Source organism: Bombina bombina, chromosome 5, assembly GCF_027579735.1.
Source record: "Bombina bombina isolate aBomBom1 chromosome 5, aBomBom1.pri, whole genome shotgun sequence".
Taxonomy (NCBI): Eukaryota; Metazoa; Chordata; class Amphibia; order Anura; family Bombinatoridae; genus Bombina; species Bombina bombina.
The window spans coordinates 833,651,924-833,671,625 of record NC_069503.1 but is presented as its reverse complement, the minus strand read 5'-3'; positions in this window follow the sequence as shown (position 1 = coordinate 833,671,625).

Here is a 19,702-nt window from a genome sequence, read left to right as displayed (position 1 = left end):
ACAAAATTGAGTACACCCCTCACATTTTTTGTAAATATTTTATTATGTCTTTTCATGTGACAACACTGAAGAAATTACACTTTGCTACAATGTAAAGTAGTGAGTGTACAGCCTGTATAACAGGGTAAATTTACTGTCCCCTCAAAATAACTCAACACACAGCCATTAATGTCTAAACCGTTGGCAACAAAAGTAAGTACACTCTTAAGTGGAAATTTCCAAATTGGGTCCTAAGTGTCAATATTTTGTGTGGCCACCATTATTTTCCAGCACTGCCTTAACCCTCTTGGGCATGGAGTTCACCAGAGCTTCACAGGTTGCCACTGCAGTCCTCTTCCACTCATCCATGACGACTTCATGGAGCTGGTGGATGTTAGAGATCTTGCGTTCCCCCACGTTCTATTTGAGAATGCTCTACAGATGCTCAATAGCGTTTACCCTCAGCTTCTTTAGCAAGGCAGTGGTCATCTTGGAGGTGTGTTTGGGGTCATTATCATGTTGGAATACTGCCCTGTGGCCCAGTCTCCAAAGGGAGGGGATCATGCTCTGCTTCAGTATGTCACAGTACATTTTGGCATTCATGGTTCCCTCAATGAACTGTAGCTCCCCAGTGCCGGCAGCACTCATACAGGCCCAGACCATGACACTCCCACCACCATGCTTGACTGTAGGCAAAACGCACTTGTCTTTGTACTACTCACCTGATTGCCGCCACACACGCTTGACACCATCTGAACTAAATAAGTTTATCTTGGTCTCATCAGACCACAGGACATGAGTCTGCTTATTATCTTTACAAGAGGCTTCCTTCTTGGATCACAGCTATGCAGACCAATTTGATGCAGTGTGCAGCGTATGGTCTGGGCACTAAATGGCTGACAACCTCTGCAGCAATGCTGTCAGCACTCATACGTCTATTTCCCAAAGACAACTTCTGGATATGACACTGAGCATGTGCACTCAACTCCTTTGGTCGACCATGACAAGGACTGTTTTGAGTGAAATCTGTCCTATGAAACCGCTGTATGGTCTACCCCACCATGCTGCAGCTCAGTTTCAGAGTCTTGGCAATCTTCTTATAGCCTAGGCCATCTTTATGTAGAGCAACAATTCCTTTTTTCAGATTCTCAGAGAGTGCTTTGCCATGAGGTGCCATGTTGAACTTTCAGTGACCAGTATGAGAGAGTGTGAGAGAGATAACACAGCATTTAACACACCTGCTCCCCATTCACACCTGAGACCTTGTAACACTAAGTCGCATGACACCAGGGAGGGAAAAGGCTAATTGGGCCCAATTTGGACATTTCCACTTAGGGGTGTACTCACTTTTGTTACCAATGGTTTAGACATTAATCGCTGTGTGTTGAGTTATTTTGAGGGGACAGCAAATTTACACTGTTATACAGGCTGTACACTCACTAATTTACATTAAAGCAAAGTGTCATTTCTTCAGTGTTGAGTACTCACATTTGTGGGATACTGTAGCTAACATTGTGCTCACACCCATGCAGTTAACTGATTGGCTAAAAGTAAGTCTGTCAAAAGAACTGAAATAAGGGGGCAGTCTGCAGAGGTTTAGACACAAAGTAATTACAGAGGTAAAAAGTATATTAATATAAAAGGTCGGGTTATGCAAAATTGGGTAATTATATATATATCTAGATTTTTAAGTGCTAACAATTCTGGAGTAGACTGTCCTTTTAAGAATCACATAAAGAATCAGATTACAAATGGAGCACTAACAGTTACGCTTCAGCGATAAGGGATACGTTTGTGCGTGTCGGGTAGCCCGCTCGTATTACAAGTTGAGGGTACACATAATTGTTTGAGCGCAATTTAAGTCTTGTCGGGTTAATGCATTCACAGAGCTCTGGTTAACTGTTTTAAAAAAAAAAAAACTAAAAAGTGTCACAAAACGCATAAAAATACATGTAAAAGTTTAGTTACACTCATAATAACATCATCTAATAAAAAAATATATAAAAAAAAATTGCACAAAAAAGTTAAAAGGGCTTAAAGATATGAGGTCTCAGGTGGTAGAAAAAAAAGTCTGGCAAAGGGCTTTAACATATAGATACATACATATCTTAAAGGGACACTGTACCCAAAAAATTAATTTCGTGATTCAGATTGAGCATGAAATTTTATGCAAATTTAGAATTTACTCCTATTATCAAATTTTCTTCATTCTCTTGGTATCTTTATTTGAAATACAAGAATGTAAGTTTAGATGGCGGCCCATTTTTGGTGAACAACTTGGGTTGTCCTTGCTGATTGGTGGATAAATGCATCCACCAATAAAAAAGTGCTGTCCAGAGTACTGAAACCAAAAAAAAAGCTTAGATGCCTTCTTTTTCAAAAAATGATAGCAAGAGAACGAAGAAAAATTGAGAATAGGAGTAAATTAGAAAGTTGCTTCAAATTGCATGCTCTTTCTTAATTACAAATGAACAAATTTGGGTTCAGTGTCCCTTTAATATATAATTATATATATATATATATATGTGTGTGTGTGTGTGTATATGTATTTATGTATTTATATGTATATATATGTATTTACAGGTGTATATACACATATTAACACATAAATACATATATACACATTTACAGACATTTATATATAAATGCATTGGAGCGTTTTGCAGTTAAGTAGATGAAAACATGAAAAAACTAATTTATGAAATATTAATTTTGAATAAAGGTTTTAACTATACAGTATATTTATTTTAAATATTTAACTTTTCTGTATTCTGCACATAGCAGAATATGTTCTAAGTATTTATAAATAGATATTCATATATATATATATATATATATATATATATATATATATATATATACATACACACATATATATATATATATATATATATATATATATATATATACAGTGGGACAAAAAAGTATTTAGTCAGCCACCAATTGTGCAAGTTCTCCCACTTAAGAAGATAAGAGAGGTCTGTAATTTTCATCATAGTTATACCTCAACTATGAGAGACAAAATGTGGAAACAAATCCAGATAATCACATTGTCTGATTTGGAAGAAGTTATTTGCATATTATCGTGAGATTTTGAGAGCAAACCTCCTTCCATCAGCAAGGGCATTGAAGATGAAACATGGCTGGGTCTTTCAGCATGACAATGATCCCAAACAACAACGCCTGGGCAACGGAGTGGCTTTGTAAGAAGCATTTCAAGGTCCTGGAGTGGCCTAGCCAGTCTCCAGATCTCAACCCCATAGAAAACCTTTGGAGGGAGTTGAAAGTCCGTGTTGCCCAGCAACAGCCCCAAAACATCACTTCTCTAGAGGAGATCTGCATGCAGGAATGGGCCAACATACCAGCAACAGTGTGTGAGAACCTTGTGAAGACTTACAGAAAACGTTTGCCAACGTTTGCCAACAAAGGATATATAACAATTATTAAGATGAACTTTTGATATTGACCAAATACTTATTTTCCACCATAACATGCAAATAAATTCTTTCCAAATCAGACAATGTAATTATCTGGATTTGTTTCCACATTTTGTCTCTCATAGTTGACGTATACCTATGATGAAAATTACAGGCCTCTCTCATCTTCTTAAGTGGGAGTACAATATATATTTATACCTATATATTTATATATATATATATATATATATATATATATTTATATAGTTGTGTATATATATATATATATATATATATATATATATATATATATATGTATTAATGAATACATATAACATATTCCTGTGTGTGTGAAGAACAGTGGAATGCAAAATATTAATATTTTCATGTTAGGTTAGTGCACTTGAGAATATGCGATCAGGGGGTCGATCCGATATAAATCGTCGCCCGCAAAAGCCGGCGACGCCAATATTTGCGCGGGTTTGGTATCACATATACGGCGTAACCTAGAAGTTACGCCCGTATATTTCTGCCGTCGCCCGCAGTTTTTTGGGCCATAGGCAGGTATACCAAACCCGCGCAGTTTGGTATCCAATATGCAGCGTAAGGACTTACGTGGCGAAAATGGAGAAAACTTACTCCATTTTCACCTCGCCACAAAAAGCAGCCGTAAGAAGCCTTACGCTGACTATTGGAGCCCCGTAACTCCCTAAACTAACTAGAAAATAAACCTAACACCTAACGCATGCGCAATGTCTATCTCCCTGTCAACCGCGATCTGCTAAAATAAACCTAACACCTAACGCATGCGCAATGTCTATCTCCCTGTCAACCGCGATCCCCCCCCCCCGAAATCCCTAATAAAGTTATTACCCCCCTAAACCGCCGCTCCCGGACCCCGCCGCCATCTACATAAACTAACCCCCTACTGTGAGCCTCTAAAACCGCCGCCATCTACCTTATCTATCCCCTAATCTGACCCCTTACACCGCCGCCACCTATATAAAAATTATTAACCCCTAATCTAATCCCCCTATACCGCCGCCAGCTATATTAATATTATTAACCCCTAATGTAAGCCCCTTACAACCGCCGCCATCTCTATTAAAATGATTAACCCCTAATTTAATCTACCTACCCCCGCCGCCAGCTATATTATCTATATTAACCCTAAGTATATTATAGTTAATATAGTTATTACATTATATATATTAACTATATTAACCCTAATTATATTAGGGTTAATATAGTTAATATAGTTACTATAGTATTTATATTAACTATATTAACTCTATCTAACCCTAACACCCCTAACTAAATTTATATTAAATTAATCTAATTCATTTATAAACTAAAATATTCCTATTTAAATCTAAATACTTACCTATAAAATAAACCCTAAGATAGCTACAATATAATTAATAATTACATTGTAGCTATGTTAGGGTTAATATTTATTTTACAGGTAAATTGTTAATTATTTTAACTAGGTATAATAGATATTAAATAGTTATTAACTATTTAATATCTACCTAGTTAAAATAATTACCCAATTACCTGTAAAATAAATCCTAAACTAAGTTACAAATACACCTACACTATCAATAAATTTAATAAACTACAAACATCTATCTAAAAATACAATTAAATTAACTAAACTAAATTACAAAAAAAAACAAACACTAAATTACAAAAAATAAAAAAAAAGATTACAAGATATTTAAGCTAATTACACCTATTCTAAGCCCCCTAATAAAATAATAAACCCCCAAAATAAAAAAAATTCCCTGCCCTATTCTAAATTCAACAAATTTCAAAGCTCTTTACCTTACCAGCCCTTAAAAGGGCCTTTTGTGGGGCATGCCCCAAAGAATTCAGCTCTTTTGCATACAACAAATACAATACCCCCCCCCCCCATTACAACCCACCACCCACATACCCCTATTCTAAACCCACCCAAACCCCCCTTAAAAAAGCCTAACACTACCCCCCTGAAGATCTCCCTACCTTGTCTTCACCACACCGGGCCCGAACTCCTGATCCGATCCGGGCGATGTCTTCCTCCAAGCGGCAAAGAAGAATTCTTCCTCCGGCGATGTCATCCTCCAAGCGGCAAAGAAGAATTCTTCCTCCGGCGACGTCTTCCTCCAAGCGGCAGCAAAGTCTTCATTCTTCCGGCGGCATCTTCAATCTTCTTTCTTCGCTCCGCCGCCGCGGAGCATCCATCCCGGCCGACTGCTGAACTTGGAATGAGGTATCTTTAAATGACGTCATCCAAGATGGCGTCCGCCGAATTCCGATTGGCTGATAGGATTCTATCAGCCAATCGGAATTAAGTTAAAAAAATCTGATTGGCTGATTGAATCAGCCAATCAGATTCAAGTTCAATCCGATTGGCTGATCCAATCAGCCAATCAGATTGAGCTCGCATTCTATTGGCTGTTCCGATCAGCCAATAGAATGCGAGCTCAATCTGATTGGCTGATTGGATCAGCCAATCAGATTGAACTTGAATCTGATTGGCTGATTCAATCAGCCAATCAGATTTTTTTAACTTAATTCCGATTGGCTGATAGAATCCTATCAGCCAATCGGAATTCGGCGGACGCCATCTTGGATGACGTCATTTAAAGGTACCTCATTCCAAGTTCAGCAGTCGGCCGGGATGGATGCTCCGCGGCGGCGGAGCGAAGAAAGAAGATTGAAGATGCCGCCGGAAGAATGAAGACTTTGCTGCCGCTTGGAGGAAGATGTCGCCGGAGGAAGAATTCTTCTTTGCCGCTTGGAGGAAGACATCGCCCGGATCGGATCAGGAGTTCGGCCCGGTGTGGTGAAGACAAGGTAGGGAGATCTTCAGGGGGGTAGTGTTAGGCTTTTTTAAGGGGGGTTTGGGTGGGTTTAGAATAGGGGTATGTGGGTGGTGGGTTGTAATGGGGGGGGGGGGGGGATTGTATTTGTTGAATGCAAAAGAGCTGAATTCTTTGGGGCATGCCCCACAAAAGGCCCTTTTAAGGGCTGGTAAGGTAAAGAGCTTTGAAATTTGTTTAATTTAGAATAGGGCAGGGAATTTTTTTTATTTTGGGGGTTTATTATTTTATTAGGGGGCTTAGAATAGGTGTAATTAGCTTAAAAATCTTGTAATCTTTTTTTTATTTTTTGTAATTTAGTGTTTGTTTTTTTTTGTAATTTAGTTTAGTTTAGTTAATTGTATTTTTAGATAAATGTTTGTAGTTTATTAAATTTATTGATAGTGTAGGTGTATTTGTAACTTAGGTTAGGATTTATTTTACAGGTAATTGGGTAATTATTTTAACTAGGTAGATATTAAATAGTTAATAACTATTTAATATCTATTATACCTAGTTAAAATAATTAACAATTTACCTGTAAAGTAAATATTAACCCTAACATAGCTACAATGTAATTATTAATTATATTGTAGCTATCTTAGGGTTTATTTTATAGGTAAGTATTTAGATTTAAATAGGAATATTTTAGTTTATAAATGAATTAGATTAATTTAATATAAATTTAGTTAGGGTTAGATAGAGTTAATATAGTTAATATAAATACTATAGTAACTATATTAACTATATTAACCCTAATATAATTAGGGTTAATATAGTTAATATATATAATGTAATACCTATATTAACTATAATATACTTAGGGTTAATATAGATAATATAGCTGGCGGCGGGGTAGGTAGATTAAATTAGGGGTTAATCATTTTAATAGAGATGGCGGCGGTGTTAGGGGCTCACTTTAGGGGGTTATAGATATAATATAGCTGGCGGCGGGGTACGGGAGCGGCGGTTTAGGGGTTAATAACTTTATTAGGTTGCGGCGGGGTAAAGGAGCGGCGGTTTAGGGGTTAATAGCTTTTTTATTGTTAGGCTAGTGAGGGGGGATAGCAGATAGAGGTTAGACAGTGCGGGCTATGTTAGGGAGGCGTGTTAGACAGTGCGGGCTATGTTAGGGAGGCGTGTTAGACAGTGCGGGTGTTTTAGACTTTAGTCAGGTTTTATAGGCGCCGGCAGTTTCTAACGTGCCGCAAGTCACTGGCGACGCCAGAAATTTGTACTTACGCAGATTTCTGGACATCGCTGGTTTGTGAGACTTACGGCACGTTAGCATCTGACGGCGACTTATATGGGATGGCTCGAGTTGCGAGCTGAAACTGCGAGCGACGCCAGTTCCCTCGCTTGCGCCGCAAACTGCGATCGATATCGGATCGCGCCCCTGGTTTGCATGCAAATTTTTTCACTCCATTGACTTCTATGTGGGAAAAGGTTATAACACGCGCAATATTCTAAGAATGTTTTTTGCGCTCATCAGGTTAGTGCACAAGCAAAAACTGTTTACTTTCAACTCATAATAAGTAGTGTGCAAACAGCTTACTTCTAGCGACATTAATGCTCGAGCAGGAGCGTTAAATAGCTCTCCACTGCATATGAAATAATTGTTTTATAAGTATTTAAAACTATAATTTTGTTTGCTACAATTTTAATTGTTTTTAAGTCCAGATATATACCCCTTAAAAAAGCCTTAAAGGGGCAAGAAACCCAATTTTTTTCATTTTACTATTTAGAAAGAGCATGCCATCTTAAACAATTTTCCAATGTACTTCTATTTTCTAATTTGCCTTATTCTCTTGATAGCCTTTCTTGAAAAGCATATCTAAATAGGCTCAGTAGCTGATGATTGGTGGCTGCACATAGATGCCTTGTTTGATTGTCTCACCCATGTGCAGTGCGATTTCTTCAACAAAGGATATCTGAAAAAGGAAGTAAATTAAATAATAGTAAATTGGAATGTTGTTTAAAATTGTATTCTCTATCTGAGTCTTGAAAGAAACATTTTGGGATTCATGTATTTTTAAGAATATTTATCTTATCTCTTGTTGCATAGCAACAGACAGAAATGGTCTCCAAGCTGATTAAGCAATCAATGTGCAGAATTTGCAGGGTCGGTGCTCTGAATCCTCTAGGATGCATTCTATTCTAAAATAGTGAAGAAGAAGAAGAAAAAAATCAGAGGTAAAGTGGAGGAAATGTACTGTAGGTGTGTCAAATAATGAGAAAATATTGCAATTCATTTGGCTATATGCATTTAAAGACAAAACCAGCAATTAAACAGTAATGACATGAAAAATAAAATAAACCTCTCATACACTTTCTATTACATTAACACCATATTGAGTGCATTAGACTGTTAAAAAATACACATCATTTTTTAACTGTGAATTTAATTTTAAAACATATTAATGCATAATATTAAAGTAAAATCATATGGTTTTATGTTAAGAAATTAATCAGCATAACTGCTCTTTTGACTAATTGTCTGGCACCTGTGAGGTGTAAATCATGGCAGACTGTTTTTCTAATGTGTTAATTGTGCTACTTAGTTATCATCAAGTTGTTTTTGAGTCACTGTTTTAATATATCTCTGAGTGCCTGTGGCTGTTATCCAAAGTTTGCAATTCAGAAACATTAGTTCTTTCTTCATGGTTACCCAAATATTGATATTAACTTCATATTTAATAGTATTTTGACTAATTGCTATGAAAGCAGGTAAAAGATACAGTATATTTGAGTAATATTATGTAACATACAGGCATTGAAAAACCCCCAACATGTTACGTATATACATTTTTATTTATTAGCCTTCAAAAAATATACAAATATCAACAAATGGAACAAGAATACTTTTACAATACTTCAAAATATGTTTAAATTTAAACATTCTTTAATGGGACATTGAAGTGATAATTAGACTTCATTGCATCACCCATACCCTGTCCATTATTATGATGTTAAAACAGTAATTTAATCCATTTTTAGGTCCAATCAGAGCATGGCAGTCTATGGGGCTCATTTATCAAGCTCCGAATGGCGAGTCTTCGGACTCACCAGAAACACCAGTTATGAAGCAGCAGTCTAAAGACCGCTGCTCCATAACCCTGTCCGCCTGCTCTAATGGACAGGACGGACAGGAATCGCCAGAAATGAACCTGATCGAGTACGATTGGGTTGATTGACACCTCTTGGCCGCAAGTCAGCAGGGGGCAGCGTTGCACCAGCAACTCTTGTGAGCTGCTGGTGCAATGTTAAATGTGGAGAGAGTAATGCTCTCGGCATTCAGCGAGTTCTTGCGGACCTAATACGCATTGTCGGATCAGGTCTGCAAGACCTTTGATAAATAGGCCCCTATGTGTTAGAAGCTATACAGTAACTACATTTTTGCCGTTACAGGGAAATCTAAACTTCATAGCAGGGCTAACTACTAAACAATTTGCATACTGTAATACATTGGGACTTCGACACATACATCAACTATTGACGCCTGATGAAAGTCACATTTTATCTTTTACAGATCTCAGAAATCCGTACAACTTACCACACAACCACCACTTTTCTTATTTAGAAGCAAAACACTATGGGCCAGATTACAAGTGGAGCGCTATCTTAACATTCACCCGTAAAGGGGAAAATTTGCCAGTTTACAGACACACGTTAAATAATCAGCCGTTACAAGTGACTGTTTAATGTGACTGTTTTACTTTGCACTAGAAATCAGATCTCTGGTTAATTAAAAAACAGTTGCCCCAATTGACCCCAAAATAAAGAAAATTTGTAAAAAAATTTGTTTAATAAAATGCACAACGCAGTTATAAGGGGTTAAAATGAGGTGATGTAGGGTGTTAGAAAAAAAAAATGGCACACATGGAGGTCAATAGGGGATTGTGTTTTCAATATAAATGTATATGTATATGCTTATATACTGTACATATATATATATTTATGTGTTAATATGTGTATATACACAGATAAACACATAAATATGTTTGTATAGATTCATATTTATTTATGCATTGCTGCTCAACGCTGCACGATTTGCCCCCTGCGCTGTACTAGGTGGTTTGGCATTTCTATCGGCATCAGAACAAGGCTCCCATTAAAGCCTATGTAAGTGCGCTGTCATGATTACAAGGATTCGGGGCAATGTGAATGTGAGATCACGTTCGCATTGTGTCACACTTGTAATACCAGCACACATTTCCATGTGCTGGTATTACTGAGTGGAGCACAAACATTGTGCTTAAGTAAGCTCAATATTGCACTCCCCTCGTAATCTAGCCCTATGTGTTTTGTTTTATTACTCTAGCAATTCAGAACTCACCAACAATAAAATTGCACAAATGGTGTCAAGGGTTTAAAATGGTATTAAGTCTATATCCCCAACATACGCATTATTACGAAAGAAACTTAATACTCAGACATTAACAATTTTGAAGGAAACTTGGTCAATTATTTGGGGGAATACTGTTTCTCACTCACAGTTACAAAAGAGTCTCATCAATGTTAGGAAAGTGACTCTATCAATGGATCTACATGAATAACAAATATAATTATCACATAATACATAAATAACATCTACAATGTAGTATAAATTGTGTCCCCACAACGAACACTTCTGTATTAAATGTAGTCACTCGAATTTTATGGAAATGCCACCACTTACAGAAATTTTGGGGAATGATAGTGTTTTTTTCTCCAATCTACATGCAAATTGCCTTTACACTGGAAACAGTACTCTTTCTTACCTTTGAACAATTATTAAGGAGACACAGGCCTTTTGTAAGGTAATTTTACTAGCACAGCTATTAATCTTTTGGAGTTGGTTGGAGAGCAAACCTCCGACACTTACTTGAAAAATTACCTGTTATCCCATCTGTGCTCGTAGTGATGTCGCAAACCTAAAAATTTGGGTTCGCGAACTGCGAACGCGAACTCCCACAAAAGTTTGCGAACCGGCGAACCGGACAAACCCCCATTGACTTCAATGGGCAGGCGAATTTTAAAACCCACAGGGACTGTTTCTGGCCACAATAGTGATGGGAAAGTTGTTTCAAGGGTACTAACACCTGGACTGTGGCATGCCAGAGGGGGATCCATGGCAAAACTCCCACAGAAAATTACATAGTTGATGCAAAGTCTGGTTTTAATCCATAAAGGGCATACATCACATAACATTCCTAAATTGTTTGGAATGCAAGAAAAGGAAAGTGTGGAGTGATATGTAGATAGGACTCAACTAGCTTCCCCAAATCTGATATGCTCCCAATATCAGATGTATAGAAATGTGCAAGTAGTGATGGGTGTGGGGAGCGCTCTAAAAGAGCTGTGAGTATAAACTATGATTTGAAGTGTGTATACACTGTGATAGAATGTGTATGGATTTACCAAATATAATTTCTTTGAATAAATATAATTACTTTGAATCATAAATTTTTGTGTGGTTCTGGTGTTATATAGTGTCTCTCCAAAAAAATGTGAACAAATAAACAATCAAAAACAAAACGTTGATTCTTAAAATTCTTCAAGGACAATTTTATAAAATCCTTCTATTTATTCAAAATGTGTATGCTCGGTGTATTATCACTGTACCTTTAAATAAATTGATGTGCCTCTAAATAAATTGATACACAAATTGTGCTTCAAAATGGATAGACCAACAAATCGTTATGAATTTGAAACGTGATGAATTTAAAACGTGATGAATTTAAATGAATAAACAAACAAATCGTGATGAAAAAAATGACTTAACTTCTAGATGAATAAACAAACAAATCGTGATAAATTTAAAAAACTTTACTAAGATAAAAAACAGTATAAGATCGTTTCAATCGTATTTTATGGTTATACCATACAATGAATCTGTTTAGAGCATGTGGGGGTACATCTTTATCGTAAAACAATGCTAAAAGTTCAGATTTTTAATCCTTATGGTGGAAGTTCGGATTTGTAATCCTTATGGTTTTCTTAAGTTGTGGCCACAACCAATTTTAAAACAGTTAAAATCCAAATGTAGTACTGTGCTGTTGTTAATTTTGCAGTTTATTCTCCCCCTAACCGGACCTCTGATATTCCTTACCTCCGTGTTTTCTTTGTATTACCTTGGGTTCTGGGAAGAGTGCTTTTTGTAAGTAGGTCGAGTTCTCCAAGCGGCTTTGCCGCTGTTTGAATTTCCTCCGCAACTACTTCCTACCCTGATGTGCGTGTGACGTTGACGTTGTACACGGAGGACCAATCAGGCAACCGGATCATGGGGGGAGTGTTTCTTGTACTGGAGCCAATCTTTCCACACTCGATGTCAGGTTTTCTACGCGTTTCAGCGCCGTAACTTGCGCCTTTATCAAGACTGTATAATCTGGTGTGTCTTTTTAGGCTCCTATATAGTCCTGTTGAGGTTAGGATACTCCCCCTAATTAATGCTCTAATATGTTCCGGTTTATAAATTATCATTTCTTAGCCTTATTCATTTTCTTTCAATGGCTAATGTTGTTAACACATTTATACTGAAATATATTTGTTGTAAATAAAATAAATAAATAAATGAAATAAATAAAACATGTGAGTGAGAAGTGATGTTTAGTGAAAATGTGAAGGGAGACTGTGGTGTGTTAATTCAATTGTTGTCATATTCGAATAAGTATGAGGATATGTGCCATCAAATAATGGTTATTTTCTATCGGGTAATCAGTACACTATTGTACTTTTGTTATGGCAATACTGTTCACTGTTTTCGCTGCACTCACAAGAAAGGATTCAAGTTAAGCTCTGCATTGAGGCCATATGGTGTGAGAGTATTGAATTTGAATATGAGTTCAGCTTCCTTTAATAGTAACATATTTTCCATATTACCTCCTCTGTTATTATGTATCTTTTTTATACCCCAGTATGTGAATCCTATTGGTTTTTTTTGATGTTTTTCTGTGAAATGTTTAGATAATAGATGTTTGCAATTACCTCTTTTAATGTTGGATAGATGTTCTCTTATTCTATCATGTAACGGTCTACTCGTTTGCCCTAAGTATTGTAATTTGCATTTGCATTGGATTAAATAAATTACATTTGTATCTGAACACCTAATGGTGTCTCTTATGGGGTATTTATAGTTGTTATTGGAGGATATTACTACTTTACTTTTTTTACCATATTTGCACGCTTTACAGCTTGTGCAAGGAAAAAAAACCTTGCAGAGCATTTCCATATAGGTCTTGGTTTAGATGATTTGTTAAATTGACTGGGTGCCAGTATACTTCCCAGATTATTTGTCTTCCTGAATATTAGTGTAGGTCGTGATTCACATACTGGGGTATAAAAAAGATACATAATAACAGAGGAGGTAATATGGAAAATATGTTACTATTAAAGGAAGCTGAACTCATATTCAAATTCAATACTCTCACACCATATGGCCTCAATGCAGAGCTTAACTTGAATCCTTTCTTGTGAGTGCAGCGAAAACAGTGAACAGTATTGCCATAACAAAAGTACAATAGTGTACTGATTACCCGATAGAAAATAACCATTATTTGATGGCACATATCCTCATACTTATTCGAATATGACAACAATTGAATTAACACACCACAGTCTCCCTTCACATTTTCACTAAACATCACTTCTCACTCACATGTTTTATTTATTTCATTTATTTATTTATTTTATTTTCAACAAATATATTTCAGTATAAATGTGTTAACAACATTAGCCATTGAAAGAAAATGAATAAGGCTAAGAAATGATAATTTATAAACCGGAACATATTAGAGCATTAATTAGGGGGAGTATCCTAACCTCAACAGGACTATATAGGAGCCTAAAGACACACCAGATTATACAGTCTTGATAAAGGCGCAAGTTACGGCGCTGAAACGCGTAGAAAACCTGACATCGAGTGTGGAAAGATTGGCTCCAGTACAAGAAACACTCCCCCCATGATCCGGTTGCCTGATTGGTCCTCCGTGTACAACGTCAACGTCACACGCACATCAGGGTAGGAAGTAGTTGCGGAGGAAATTCAAACAGCGGCAAAGCCGCTTGGAGAACTCGACCTACTTACAAAAAGCACTCTTCCCAGAACCCAAGGTAATACAAAGAAAACACGGAGGTAAGGAATATCAGAGGTCCGGTTAGGGGGAGAATAAACTGCAAAATTAACAACAGCACAGTACTACATTTGGATTTTTAACTGTTTTAAAATTGGTTGTGGCCACAACTTAAGAAAACCATAAGGATTACAAATCCGAACTTCCACCATAAGGATTAAAAATCCGAACTTTTAGCATTGTTTTACGATAAAGATGTACCCCCACATGCTCTAAACAGATTCATTGTAGGTATAACCATAAAATACGATTGAAACGATCTTATACTGTTTTTATCTTAGTAAAGTTTTTTTAAATTTATCACGATTTGTTTGTTTATTCATCTAGAAGTTAAGTCATTTTTTTCATCACGATTTGTTTGTTTATTCATTTAAATTCATCACGTTTTAAATTCATCACGTTTCAAATTCATAACGATTTGTTGGTCTATCCATTTTGAAGCACAATTGTTGTATCAATTTATTTAGAGGCACATCAATTTATTTAAAGGTACAGTGATAATACACCGAGCATACACATTTTGAATAAATAGAAGGATTTTATAAAATTGTCCTTGAAGAATTTTAAGAATCAACGTTTTGTTTTTGATTGTTTATTTGTTCACATTTTTTGGAGAGACACTATATAACACCAGAACCACACAAAAATTTATGATTCAAAGTAATTATATTTATTCAAAGAAATTAAATTGTTTGGAATAACATGCTTTAAAACATCAGGTATGTATGGGTTATGCCCGCTTCACAGTGACAGACCAAACTCCCGCAGCGGGTACAACATCATCATCATCATCACACCGTACGTCCATGTGTGTAATGCTGCCTGACTGAAACATATCCCTGTTATCTACATCCTCTGGCAATAATGGTTGCGCATCACTCATTTCTTCCAACTGATGTGTAAATAACTCCTCTGACAGATCAAGTGAAGCGGCTGTGGTGCTAGTGTTGGTGGTGGCGGCAGGCGGGCAAGAGGTAACTTGAGAGGTGCTGCCCGAAGATAAGCTGGAGGAGGATGGTGCGTCAAGGTTCGGAGTGGAAGCAATAGAAGATTGGGTGTCCAATGTTAAAAAGTCAACTATGTCCTCAGAACTTTTCGAGTTCATGGTAAGTGGCCTCTGAACACTGGGCATTATTCTAGGGCCAAAAGGAATCACAGCACCACGACCACGACGGCACCTGCGGGGTGGCCTGCCTCTGCCTGTCATTTTTTTTAAAATGTACACTTACACTACTATTAAACAAGATATGAGTGGTGCCACTGGCAAGTAGGCACAGTATACGCTGTGAGCCTGACACAAAAAAGCAGACTGATGTTTCACAGTCCAAAAAAGTTTTAATGTACACTTACACTACTATTAAACAAGATATGAGTGGTGGCACTGGGCAAGTGGGCACAGTATACGCTGTGAGCCCGACACAAAAAAGCAGACTGATGTTTCACAGTCCAAAAAGTTTTTTGTGTTTTTAAATGTACACTTACACTACTATTAAACAAGATATGAGTGGTGGCACTGGGCAAGTGGGCACAGTATACACTGTGAGCCTGACACAAAAAAGCAGACTGATGTTTCACAGTCCAAAAAGTTTTTTGTTTTTAAATTTACACTACTGTTACACCAGATATGAGTGGTGGCACTGGGCAAGTGGGCACAGTATACGCTGTGAGCCTGGCACACACACTGGCAGGCAGGCAACTGCAATTAGAATACACAAGCAGACTTCACAGTCCAAAAAGTTTTTTTTTTAAATTTACACTACTGTTACACCAGATATGAGTGGTGGCACTGGGTAAGTGGGCACAGTATACGCTGTGAGCCTGGCACACACGCTGGCAGGCAGGCAACTGCAATTAGATTACACAAGCAGACTGATGTTCACAGTCAAAAAGTGTTTTTTTTTTAAATTTACACTACTGTTACACCAGATATGAGTGGGGCCACTGGGCAAGTGGGCACAGTATACGCTGTGAGCCTGGCACACACGCTGGCAGGCAGGCAACTGCAATTAGATTACACTAGCAGACTGATGTTTCACAGTCAAAAAAGTTTTTTTTTTTAAATTTACACTACTGTTACACCAGATATGAGTGGGGACACTGGGCAAGTGGGCACAGTATTCGCTGTGAGCCTGGCACACATGCTGGCAGGCAACTGCAATTAGATTACACTAGCAGACTGATGTTTCACAGTCAAAAAAGTTTTTTTTTTTAAATTACAGCAGAGATCAGATGAGTCCTTCAGGACTGTAGTGGACACTGAATACACTAGCCTAGCTATCAATTTCCCTATTAAATCACCAGCAGCTACACTGTCCCTCCTCTCACTAACAATGCAGCTTCCGAATGAATCTAAAATGGCTGCTGTCCAGGAGCTGGGAGGGTCTGGGAGGGAGGGTCTGCTGCTGATTGGCTGGAATGTGTCTGCAGACTGTGATATACAGGGTCAAAGTTTACTCAATGAATAGGGGGTGGATCGAACATGTTTTATATGTTATACAGGAAGAGCTGATTTATACACATGGGTTTGGAATTTATGAGCAAGGAACATTAATAGTTGAAACTGGAATCAAACAAGATGGACAAATGTTTAACTTTATTGTTTGTAGTTTCTAATGATACTAACAAACACTCACCTAGATTACGAGTTTTGCGTTAGGCTTAAAAAGCAGCGTTGGCCGGTCCCAACACTGCTTTTTAACGCCCACTGGTATTACGAGTCTTGAAGGTACAGGTGCGCCACTCACTTTTTTTGCCAGACTTGGAAATACAGCAAATCCACTCACGTAAATTGCGTATCCTCTTTTTTCCAATGGGACTTGCATAGCGCCGGTATTACGATTCTGCCAAAAAGTGAGCGGTAGACCCTCTCCTGTCAAGACTGGTACCGCATTTTAAAGTCAGTAGTTAAGAGTTTTACACTACAACGCCGTAGCATAAAACTCTTAACTAAAGTGCTAAAAAGTACACTAACACCCATAAACTACCTATTAACCACTAAACCGAGGCCCTCCCACATCGCAAACACTAAAATAATTTTTTTTAACCCCTAATCTGCCGAACCGGACATCGCCACCACTATAATAAATATATTAACCCCTAAACCGCCGCACTCCCGCCTCGCAAACACTAGTTAAATATTATTAACCCCTAATCTGCCGTCCCTAATATCGCCGCCACCTACCTACATTTATTAACCCCTAATCTGCCGCCCCCAACGTCGCCGCCACTATACTAAAGTTATTAACCCCTAAATCTAAGTCTAACCCTAACCCCCCCAACATAAATATAATTTAAATAAATCTAAATAAATTAAAAAAAAAACTCTTAACTAAAGTGCTAAAAAGTACACTAACACCCATAAACTACCTATTAACCACTAAACCGAGGCCCTCCCACATCGCAAACACTAAAAGAAATTTTTTAACCCCTAATCTGCCGAACAGGACATCGCCACCACTATAATAAATATATTAACCCCTAAACCGCCACACTCCCGCCTCGCAAACACTAGTTAAATATTATTAATCCCTTAATATCGCCGCCACCTACCTAAATTTATTAACCCCTAATCTGCCGCCCCCAACGTCGCCGCCACTATACTAAAGTTATTAACCCCTAAATCTAAGTCTAACCCTAACCCCCCCAACATAAATATAATTAAAATTAATCTAAATAAAATTACTATAATTAACTAAATTATTCCTATTTAAAACTAAATACTTACCTGTAAAATAAACCCTAAGCTAGCTACAATATAACTAATAGTTACATTGTATCTAGCTTAGGGTTTATTTTTATTTTACAGGCAAGTTTGTATTTATTTTAACTAGGTAGAATAGTTATCAAATAGTTATTAACTATTTACTAACTACCTAGCTAAAATAAAGACAAATTTACCTGTAAAATAAAACCTAACCTAAGTTACACTAACACCTAACACTACACTATAATTAAATTAATTCCCTAAATTATATACAATTAAATAAAATTAGCTAAAGTACAAAACCCCCCCACTAAATTACAGAAAATAATAAACAAATTACAAGATTTTTAAACTAATTACACCTAATCTAATCACCCTAACAAAATAAAAAAGCCCCCCAAAATAAAAAGCCCTACCCTACAATAAATTACAAATAGCGTTAACTGCGCTAGTACACCTTTTTGCGCTTGTCGGATTGCGCTCATATTATGTGTTGAAAGTAAATTGTTTTTGCTTGTGCGCTAACCCGACAAGAGCAAAAAAAAAAAATGTTAGAATATTGTGTGCACATTCACGTATATTCCCCCACAGAAGTCAATGGAGCAAAAAAAGGTGGAAAAAACTTAACACCCTACTCATGCACAAACATGTTCACATATTCTCATGTGTGCTAACCCGACATGAAAATATGAAAAATTGCCATTCCAATGTTCTTCACATAGCAGAATATGTTCTATTTATTCGTAACTAAATATTTCTATACACTATATATCTGATGGTATTTTGGTACAATAAATATGTATAGCTATATATAGATGATTATATATAGGTATAGATGTATACATATATATATATATATATATATATATATATGTATGTATAGATATAGATAGATAGATATCAGAAATTGAAAAAGCACTCACTGGACTGTGGAAATCAGTGTAAATCAAAACTTTATTGTGACGTTTCGGGAAAAAACAGAACTTTTATAAGCCTACAAAACACTCCCCTTGGTGGACTGCCAATCAAAATGAGCCGTGTGCAAAACAAGCATAAGCATATGTAATTAGTGAATTACCGGTTGAAACATTGTGAAATATATGTTCTTATACATACTATAAGTGTGTGCAAATATACTCATATACAAATATAAATATGTGAGGTCAGAGTGAAACTAATAGCCCCCAATGTAGACCTGATCATGTGCATAACAAAAATTCGTAGCAATCGTTCATTCATGTATATGTAAACAAATACCCTGATAGGATGGGATACACCACACCTCTGGTGTTTCATTGGAGAATAAGGCTCCTCTCTAAGTGACGCCTATATTAACATTCCGGACATACTTAACAAGTATTAGCCCCACCAAATACATCATAATATAATCCCTCATAAAACATCATGAAGTAGGAGCCAGTGTCAATCTGGCATAATGTAACCGCCAATTTCATAAAAAGGCTCAGCATCATAACAAATCAGACAGATCGCTACAGCTCTCAAACACTGATCGAGAGGTTACCATAGTGACGTGTGCATACAAACCAATGAAATTCTCAAGGCGGCTGTGTGTTACTATATCTGGACAATGTGTACATACAAGAGATTGAAAAGCTAACCGTACATGGGTATTGATATGTTACCGAT